Below are 8,237 nucleotides of genomic sequence, written 5' to 3'. Positions count from 1 at the left end.
GCGGAGCGGCTGGGTGCGTGAGCCATGGCCGCTGAGCCTGCGCGTCCGGAGCCTGTGCCCTGCAGCGGGAGAGGCCACAGCAGTGAGAGGCCTGCGTACCGCAAAAAATAAATAAAATAAAATGGGATGTGCCTTAGAGGAATCGGGGTGGGGGTTTCTGACCCCAGGGTGGTCGGGGAAGGTCTTTCTGTGGAAGTGACATTTTTGCAGAGAGCCTAGGTGCTGTGGGAACGGCCCCGTGGGGAGTGCTGGTTGGAGTGCTGGAAGCACATAAACAGCCCCGTCCCAGGATTTGGGGCCCTGGAGGCGCCTGGGGGTTCCAGCCCTGGCCCTGGCACCTGCGCGGCCCCCACCTCACACCCAGGTGAGGAGCTGTAGGCCCCGGGGCCCTGAGATGCTGCAGAGCCGGTCCTTCCCGTGCCCCCCGGAGCTGCGAGTGCGATGGGGTGCGCTTGCCCTCTGGCGGCAACTCTCGGGATTGCACGGCGACCGTGCCCTGGACAACTGCCTCCCGGACGTCTCACCTGGAGGTGCGCGGGCAACTCCCACTGACCCCACTACATCCGAGCCCCTGAGCGTCCCCCAACCTGCCCTTCCGCTGTCCTCTAGACCCAGCTAATGGCAGCGCTGTCCTGCCAGGTACTGAGGCTCCAAACTTGGCAGCATCTTTAAGCCCCCTCTTTCTCTGACTCCCCCACCCCCAATTTGATATGACTGCAAGTCCCTTCCACTTCAGAATCTACCCAGAATCCGCCCATTTCTCACTCCCTCTTCGGTCACCAACCTGCACATAATCCTCATTATCTCCCACCTGAACCAGTGCAGTCCCTCCACCCTGGTACCCCAGCTCCCGCCTCCTCCCTCCCTCAAAGTCTATTCCTCCGACAGTACCCAGAGGGCTACGCCGGGAACCACCTTACTGAGATTAACAGCCAAAATTCTCCCTGAAGCCCAGCAGGCCCCACCCTGTTTGCTCCCATCACCACCCCACCCTCGTCTCTCCGCACTCTCTCCCCCGTTTTCTCACTCCCTCCAGCCACGCGGACTTCTCTCTTCCGTAGACTCACCCAGGCATAATCCCATAATCCCACACAGTTGTTCGGGGCTGCGACACTCTTGAAGTTTCAACATGGAAAATATAGATAAGAAAAATGAAGTTAAAAAAATTGCACAAGAAGGTGCTGACGTTTTGGGGAAGAGGGATAAGAATTTACAGGTACAATTTTTTAAAATTTATTTTTGGTTGCATTGGGTCTTCGTACGTGCTTTTTTCTCTAGTTGCAGTGCGAGGGCTTCTCATTGTGGTGGATTCTTTTGTTGGGAGCACGGACTCTAGGCGGGCGGGCTTCAGTAGTTGTGGCTCACGGGCTCTAGAGCGCAGGCTCAGTAGCTGTGGCGCACGGGCTTAGTTGCTCTGCAGCATGTGGGATCTTCCCGGACCAGAGCTCGAACCCGTGTCTCCTGCGTTGGCAGGTGGGTTCTTAACCACTGCGCCACCAGGGAAGCCCCTACAATTAAATACAAATTTAATTGTATTTGCACACTGAAAAGAGCAGCAGGATTCTCCTGTTGGGGAGGGACATTTAAATAGGCAGATGAGATTGGGGGGGCGGAGGGGGGAGGGGGCGGTGTCCCTTTAGAATTTAAAAATTCAATGCAAAAAAAAAAAAACCTTAAGGAAAAAGCACAAATGAAAGCAATCAATACCGTTGTTCTGCCCCTTGTTTTTTAAGTGATTTGGGGCATTCAAGTAAGTATAGATAAAAATAGATAAAATATATAATAGGTATAGATAAGTATATAGTAATATATATATAAGTAATATATAATATAGAGAGATAAAAATATAACAAACACCTCTGTACTCATTACCACAATTAAGAAATAAAAGATCACAGATATGAGAGAAACTGACTCTATACTTGTCCCTAATCCCTGAATTTGCCAATTATAATCCTCAGGCCTGTATTCATAGTTTTACCGTATATGTGTCCATTCAGAAAAGATACATAAAATTGTTTTGTTTAAAACAATATACACGGTATCTGAATGTATATATCCTTTTGACTTTCATCTGTCCTGCCCTTCAGTATTTCACTGCACATATATACACCCCAATTCTTTTCTCCATTATCCAATTTTTTTTTTTTTTTTTTTTTTTTTTTTTTTTGTGGTATGCGGACCTCACTGCTGCGGCCTCTCCCGCCGCGGAGCACAGGCTCCGAACGCGCAGGCCCAGTGGCCACGGCTCACGGGCCCAGCTGCTCCGCAGCATGCGGGATCCTCCCGGACCGGGGCACGAATCCGCGTCCCCCGCATCGGCAGGCGGACTCTCAACCACTGCTCCACCAGGGAAGCCCCATTATCCAATTTTTTAACCATCACAAACAATCCTGCAAAGAATATTCTGGAACGTAGCTTTTTTTCACCTAGGTTTATGCACTTACTCTATCTGCGAGAGTTTGCTCCTTATCAGTGGTTCACATTCCTGGCTGCACATTAGAGTCACTTGTAAATGAGGAATCGATGCCCAGAATCTGCTGCAAATCAATTACTACACTGGAATCTCTGGGGATGGGACCCAGGCAGTGGTGTTTTTAAAAAAGCACCTCAGGGCTGCTGTGAACCCATGGGCTGCATCGTTCTATACAGCAGTAGATCTCAAGCTTGAGCCCCGCATCAGCATCACCTGGAAGGCTCTCACACAGATCTGATTCTGGGATGGAGCCTGAGAACCTGCATTTCTAATAAGTTCCCAGGTGATGCTGCCACTGGCCTGAGGACCACACTTTGAGAACCATGACACAGAGAACGCCTTTATTCTTTTTTAACATCTGCATAGTATCTCACTGTACGGATAGTCAGTAATTTCTTTGACAAGTCCTGTATTCTTAGACATTTGGGTATTTTTCATCTTTCATTACTACAAAAAAAATTGCCCATTGTAAGTCAACTATATTTCAATTAAAAAAATTTAATGGTCTACAACAGAATATCATTCAGCTATAAAAAGGAATGAAGTATTATATTAATATGCTAGGGCTGCCATAACAAAGTACCACAGACTGGGGGTCTTAACCAACAGAAATTTACTTTCTTACAGTTCTGGAGGCTAGAAGTCTGAGATCAAGTCGTCACCACACTTGGTTTCTTCTGAGGCCTCTCTCCTTAGCTTGTAGATGGCCATCTTCTCCCTGTGTCTTTACACGGTCTTTCCTGTGTATGTGTCTGTGTCCAAATTTCCTCTTTTATAAAAATACCAGTCATACTGGATTGGGGCCCACCCTAATGACCTCATTTTAACTTGACACTTTTTCTACATATGGTCATGTACTGAATGTTAGCACTTTAACATATGAATCTTGGGGGGACACAACTCAGTCCATAACAAGTACTGATACATGTTACAGTATTGGATGAACCTCAAAAACATGCTAAGAGAGACTTCCCTGGTGGTCCAGTTGTTAAGACTCTGCGCTCCCAGTGCAGGGGGCATGGGTTCGATCCCTGGTCAGGGAACTAAGATTCACACTTAGATTTATTTGGCACAGCCAAATAAATAAATACATAAATAAATAAATAAAACCAACTAAGGAAAAGAATCCATACACAAGTAGTCACATCGTGTATGATTCCATTTACATGAAATGTCCAGAATGGGCAAATCCACAGAGACAGAAAGTAAACTAGTGGTTGCTAGGGGCTGGGTGGGGAGGGGGACTAGAGAGTGACTGCTTAATGGGTACAGGTGATAGAAATGTGCAAGAAGTTAAAGAGAGATGGTGGTTGCGTAACATTGTGAGTAGACAAAATGCCACTGAATCGTTCACTTTACAACGATTAATTTCATGTCATGTGACTGTTACCTCAGTTTAAGGCCTGCCCTCAGAAGCCACTTCCCCATGGCCATTTGGTACCTGCTGGGTGCAGAGAACTCCAGCCAGCAGCTGAAATTCAACCCAAGCTGGTTTGACATCAGAGTGCCTACTTTCAACCTCTAAGCTCTGGTTCCCAGCTTAAAACTCAGAGTGGTTCCCACATTTCCTGGTCTGGTAGGAAACTGTAGCTCAGATGTCCCACACCTGGCTGCCTACTCCTTTGCCTCCACTATAATGGTTTGTTTTTCTCACCCACAAGACTGTGAGCTGTTTGAGGTCAGGGACTGTCTCTACTTCATTTCCTATCTCTTCAAAGGTCCAAGGAGCCAGGGAGGTGTCCACTGAGTTAAACCTGAATGATAAGAAAGAGCCCACCGTGTCTAGATCCTGGAGACAGTTCTAGGCATGATAACAGCAAAAGTAATGAAAAGGCTCTGAGGTTGGTGCAGGTCAGGGACCATGTGGCCCCTTCTGCCTCTTAATGGGTCTTCCTGCTTCTACATGTTGCCCCACTCAATATCTTTTCTGCTCAGCACCCAGAAAAGAATTGTAAGTCATATCCATTACTGCTCTGCTCAGAAACCTCCCATGGCTCCCCATTGCCCTTGGAATAAAACCAGAACCCCTCACCATGCCCTATAATTCCTGCATGGTTGGCCCCTGCCTAACACTATCATTTTACCTCCCCCTTCAATTCTGTTCATTCACTGGACCTCAACCACGCTGGCTATCTGTCCCTCAGCAAACCCTGGGGACAGACTTGTTGAGCACCTCAGGGAAATTTCCCCGTGGGCACATGGGGACACAGACAGGGAGGCTTACTGCAGCATCATTTCTGCAAACAAGAAAAATTGGAGGGACTTCCCTGGTGGTGCAGTGGTTAAGAATGTGCCTGCCAATGCAGGGGACACAGGTTCGATCCCTCGTCCGGGAAGATCCCACATGCCACGGAGCAACTAAACCCGTGCGCCACAACTACTGAGCCCGGGTGCCTAGAGCCTGTGCTCCGCAACAAAAAGAGAAGCCACCGCGATAAAAAGCCCACACACCGCAACAAAGAGTAGCCCCCGCTTGCCGCAACTAGAGAAAGCCCGCGCACAGCAACGAAGACCCAACGCAGCCAAAACATTAATCAATTTTTTTAAAGAAAGAAAAATTGGAAACAAACATCCATCAAAACAGCCTGACAGAATAATTATAGTTTACTCATACTACAGATAATACTGAGCAGATATTTTCTCCAACTTTTTTTTTAACCGCTAAATGCAGTAAGAAATACATTTTACACTGTAAACCAGAGGTAGCGGATTGTACTTTCCAAAGAGGCCTCGACAATATGTCCTATCCTATATGCTCTACATACAATCCTTTGTATGCGACTGTGACAATGTGACTTTGACAATCCTTTGATTTAGTGACAAGGTCTCTGACCCCTCCCCTTGAACCTAGACAACCTTTGTGACTGGCTTGACCAATCGAATACAGCAGAAGTGAGTCCTGTGACTTCTGAGACTCAGTCATAAAAATGCCATGCACTTCAGTCTTGTTCACTTGGGATCCAGCTGCCACGTTGTGAGAAAGCTCAAACTAGCCCACGCAGAGAGACCACTGTGTAGCTGTTCCAGCCAACAGCCCAGCTGAGTATCCAGCCAGAATGAACCATAAACCATGAATAAATAAAGATGCTTTCTGATGATTCTAGCCACAGGGTATAAACTCACTCAACTTTCAATTCTTCCCACTGGGGCTGCAGATAGCAATGGAGCAGAGGCAAGCCACGCCCACCGTGCCCTGCCCAAATTCCTGATCTACACAATGAGCGTAATAAAATGGTTGTTTGGGGAAGGTTTGTTAGGTCAATCACAATTGTACCACCCGTATATACATACACGTATCTGTGACAGAAATAAAAGCTTTACCAAACAATACTTACCCTTACTACACGTGATACAACCTGACATTTTACTTTTATTCTATTTTTTTCATTAATAATAACTGCTATACACCTATGTTCACAGGAGCATTATTCACAGTAGCCAAAAGGTGGATGCAGCCCAAATGTCCATCAGTGGTTGAATGGATAAACAAAATGTGGTAAATACTTATGATGGAATATTATTCAGCCTTAAAAAGGAAGTAAATTCTGACCCATGCTACAATGTGGATGAACTTTGAGGACATTATGCTAAGTGAAATAAGCCAATCACAAAAGGACAAATACTGTATGATTCGACTTGTATGAGGTCCCAAGAGTAGTCAAATTCACAGAGACAGAAATTAGAATTGTGGATTACCAGGGGCTGGGGGAGGGGAGCATGGGGAGTTAGGGTTTAATGGGGACAGATGTCCCCTTCTGTTTGTTTGTTTTTAAGAGTACACACCTTTATTTCTTTATTTTGGCTGCATTGGGTCTTTGTTGCTGTGCATGGGCTTTCTCTAGTTGCAGCAAGCGGGGAATGCTTCTCGTTGTGGTGGCTTCTCTTGTTGTGGAGCACAGGCTCTAGGAGCAGACTTCAGTAGTTGTGGTGCACAGACTTAGCTGCTCTGCGGCATGTGGGATCTTCCCGGATCAGAGATCGAACCCGTGTCCCCTACATTGGCAGGTGGATTCTTAACCGCTGAGCCACCAGGGAAGCCCTAAAAGTAAATAATTTTTAAATTAAAAAAAATGATTTCTATGAATCATCCTTCCCTTAATTGTAAACCTGGAAATAAATAAATAAATGCTGGTTGGAACCCACTTCACTGACTTCCTGAATCAATAACGGCCCTGTCACCCACACTGTGAAAAACACAGCTACACAGTATGTGCAATAAATCTACATGGATCCAGGACTTCCCTGGTGGTTCAGTGCTTAAGAGTCCGCCTGCCGATGCAGGGGACATGGGTTTGAGCCCTGGTCTGGGAGGATCCCACATGCTGCTGGAGCAGCTAAGCCCGTGCACCACAACTACTGAGCCTGCACTCTAGAGCCTGCAAGCCACAACTACTGAGCCCGCGTGCCACAACTACTGAAGCCCACCCTCCTAGAGCCTGTGCTCTGCAACAGGAGAGGCCCCCACAGTGAGAAGCCCGTGCACCGCAACGAAGAGTGGCCCCTGCTCGCCGCAGCTAGAGAGGGCCCACGCACAGCAATGAAGACCCAACGCAGCCAAAAATAAGTAAATAAATAAATTTATTTAAAAGAAAAAAATCTACATGGATCCACCTGGAGATATCTGGAAACCAACAAGCGGAGGGAGAAAAGTTGCAAACTAATACATTCAGGATACCATTTATGTAAACTGTTTAAAATATACATTGATATTGTTTCCACAGACTCCAGATAAGTGGCAAAGGCATAAAGACTGATCCTGGAAGAATATGCTAATTTCAAAGTAACTGTTACTCCTGAGAAATGGGAGGGGGGGTGGGGGTGGAGGGGGGAGCATCTGTAGGCGGAGGCCTTACTGTCATTGGAGGCTTTCATAATAGGGCTCAAGTTATATCAAAAGGAATTTTTAAAAAAATATCTGAAGCAATCGAGCCAAAGTGAATATTTGTTAAACCTGGGTGATGACACAATGACTGTACTCTTCTGTCCCTGTGAAATAATCCATTAACACTGTTAATAAGAATGTATAAGCAACTCTAGGATACATAAGAAACTAACACAAGTGGGGGTGGAGGGGCTCAGACACAGAGGCAGAGGATGGGAGATGGGTGGGGATAAGACTTCTCACTGAAACCCTTTATGTTGCTTGTATTTTCATTTTTTAAATTGTGAAATATAATAAAGCTACAAGAAAGTGTGCAGCCCACACATATAGTTACATACAACTGAAAGAATAATTATAACTCAGGCATCACTGAAGCCCAGATCAAGAAATAACATTGAATAAAGTCCACTTAGAGAAAAGCAAACAGAATTGGAATGCCCAGCTCAATGACCTGTTACAAAGCAAACCCCGCCCACCTGCTGCCACGTGACCACCACCCAGCTGCCTCCACAGCCCGGCGACCCATCCTGACTTCCAGAATGATCACTGCTTGGCTTTTCTTTATCTTTTACCCCTTAAGGTGTGCATCCACAATGACACTAGGATTGTTCAACTTTATAAAAAAAGGACAATTTGTGTAAACTTTCCACAATGAAAAATATTCCTTTATGAAAAGGAATCATTTGGGTCCTGCTTCCTTTGTTGCATAAAATGTCGGTGAGAATCATCCACATTGCTGTGAGCAGCTGTGAATGCTCCTGCATTCCGGTGCAGTATTCTGTTGGCTAAAACATCACAATTTGCAGATGGACTCAGGTGTGGATTGTTTCCGCTTGAGACTTATATATATGAGATATATGTTACTGCTATGAACTATGA

The sequence above is a fragment of the Globicephala melas genome, chromosome 3 (genome assembly GCF_963455315.2).
Source record: "Globicephala melas chromosome 3, mGloMel1.2, whole genome shotgun sequence".
Taxonomy (NCBI): Eukaryota; Metazoa; Chordata; class Mammalia; order Artiodactyla; family Delphinidae; genus Globicephala; species Globicephala melas.
The sequence above is the reverse complement of the archived record's forward strand: the minus strand, read 5'-3'. Positions refer to the sequence as shown.